Below are 2500 nucleotides of genomic sequence, written 5' to 3'. Positions count from 1 at the left end.
GTTCCTCCCTCCAGGGGGACTCTGAGGAAAGCAGGGTGGGTTCCGCCCTCTAGGGGACTCTGAGGAAAGCAGGGTGGGTTCCTCCCTCCAGGGGACTCCGAGGAAAGCAGGGTGGGTTCCTCCCTCCAGGGGACTCCGAGGAAAGCAGGGTGGGTTCCTCCCTCCAGGGGACTCCGAGGAAAGCAGGGTGGGTTCCGCCCTCTAGGGGACTCTGAGGAAAGCAGGGTGGGTTCCTCCCTCCAGGGGACTCCGAGGAAAGCAGGGTGGGTTCCTCTCTCCAGGGGACTCTGAGGAAAGCAGGGTGGGTTCCTCCCTCCAGGGGACTCTGAGGAAAGCAGGGTGGGTTCCTCCTTCCAGGGGACTCTGAGGAAAGCAGGGTGGGTTCCTCCTTCCAGGGGACTCTGAGGAAAGCAGGGTGGGTTCCTCCTTCCAGGGGACTCTGAGGAAAGCAGGGTGGGTTCCTCCCTCCAGGGGACTCTGAGGAAAGCAGGGTGGGTTCCTCCCTCCAGGGGACTCTGAGGAAAGCAGGGTGGGTTCCTCCCTCCAGGGGACAGCTCCCTTGCTCGTCCAGACCCAACAACTCCGACCTCGCGGATGATGGAACGAACGTGCCCTCCCAAACTGGGTTACCTGTGCGGAGATAACCCCTCCCCCTGTGTCTTCTCCATGATGCACTTCTTCCTTTCCATGGCGTTGGGTGGGTTACTATGGAAACAAGAACATACCCAGTATGAACACCCCCGAAAACAGAGTATGGCTGCCTAGATGGCGGGGTAAACAAACAAAACTGTCATACACGTAAAATGTTACATGTCTGATTGTGTATGTGTGCGTGCCTGAAATCTGATTGAATGATGCAGGCAACGAATGATGAGCGCCCAATGGTAGCCGTCAGTCGGCTCTACCCAGGTAGGCAGCCTGTTGTGTAAATGACCCCGAGTTTGTAAAGCGCTTAGAGCTTGGTCTCCACCGAGGAGAGGCGCTATATAAGTATCCACATCATCATGATGACGTACCTGTTTTCCCCCCATGCCTATGACGTGGATGTTCACCTTTCTTTTTGGTGATATCTGTTTCCAGACCAAAGGCACGCACCTGCCGTGGGGCACCTGGGTGAACACAAAGACAGCTCTTCATCATCATCAGCTGCCGTGGTCATTCACGAAAGGACAGACAGTAGATTCGAAGCATCAGGTAAAAATCGGATGTGTTAGAAGATGTACTATCAGGTGGTAACACCTCGGGGGAGCAGGCTGGGTTTTTGTGGACTGGAACCTTGAGGTAAAAAACGGATGTGTCAAAAGGTGTTCTCTCATGCGGTAATACCTTTGGGTGGGTGTGGGGAGTGGGGGTGGATGTGGGTCTTTGTGGACAAGAACCTTGAGGTAAAAAACGGATGTGTCAAAAGGTGTTCTCTCATATAGTAATACCTTGGAGTGGGAGGTTGGGTGGGGGGAAGGGGTAGGGGTCTTTGTGGACTTGAAACGTGAGGTAAAAAACGGATGAGTCTAAAGGTGTTCTCTCATGGTAATACCTTGGGGGAGGTGGGGGGGGGGGGGGGGGGGTCTTCGTGGACTCAAGCCTTGAGGTAAAAAACGGATGTGTCAAAAGGTGTTCTCTCATGCGTTTATACCTTTGGGTGGATGTGGGGAGTGGGGGCGGAGGTGGGTCTTTGTGGACTCGAGCCTTGAGGCAAAAAACGGATGTGTCAAAAGGTGTTCTCTCATGCGGTAATACCTTTGGGTGGGTGTGGGGAGTGGGGGTGGAGGTGGGTCTTTGTGGACTCGAGCCTTGAGGTAAAAAATGGATGTGTCAAAAGGTGTTCTCTCATATAGTAATACCTTGGAGTGGGAGGTTGGGTGGGGGGAAGGGGTAGGGGTCTTTGTGGACTTGAAACGTGAGGTAAAAAACGGATGAGTCTAAAGGTGTTCTCTCATGGTAATACCTTGGGGGAGGTGGGGGGGGGGTCTTCGTGGACTCAAGCCTTGAGGTAAAAAACGGATGTGTCAAAAGGTGTTCTCTCATGCGTTTATACCTTTGGGTGGGTGTGGGGAGTGGGGGTGGGGGTGGGTCTATGTGGACTTGAGCCTTGAGGTAAAAAATGGATGTGTCAAAAGATGTTCTCTCATATACCTTGGAGTGGGTGAGGGGTGGGGTGTCTTTGTGGACTCGATCTTTGAGGTAAAAAATGGATGTGTCAAAAGGTGTTTTCTCATATGGTAATACCTTGGAGTGGGTGGGTGGGTGTGGCGGGGAGGGTGGAGGGAGGGGGTTGGAGGGTCTTTGTGGACTCGAACTTTAAGGTAAAAAAACAACAACGGATGAGTCTAAAGGTGTTCTGTCATATGGTAATAACAGATGACGTAAAAAAGAACATTACGTCACCTGTTGTAAGTGTAGTCTGTGACCAAGTTGCTGTGTGGTGGCAGCGAAAATTCAGATTCTTTATGTTTTTTTTGTTTACTAAAATAGGTGTTGGTTTTCAACTTTGTTATATATA

The 2500-nt window shown here is 52.0% G+C and overlaps 1 protein-coding gene across 4 annotated transcripts in view; it reads left to right on the top strand.

Moving 5' to 3' along the window:
• Window positions 1-2500, top strand: part of LOC143293785 (putative transporter HI_0519) — an 86976-nt gene that overhangs the window by 40872 nt on the left and 43604 nt on the right. For all 4 annotated transcript variants that reach the window (XM_076605023.1, XM_076605027.1, XM_076605024.1 and 1 more), the window contains exon 2: window positions 1081-1194. The gene's annotated coding sequence lies outside the window, so the exon portion shown is untranslated. The remainder of the gene's footprint in view (window positions 1-1080; window positions 1195-2500) is intronic.

The sequence above is a fragment of the Babylonia areolata genome, chromosome 19, assembly GCF_041734735.1.
Source record: "Babylonia areolata isolate BAREFJ2019XMU chromosome 19, ASM4173473v1, whole genome shotgun sequence".
Lineage (NCBI taxonomy): Eukaryota > Metazoa > Mollusca > Gastropoda > Neogastropoda > Buccinidae > Babylonia > Babylonia areolata.
This window is presented reverse-complemented; position numbering and strand designations above follow the sequence as displayed.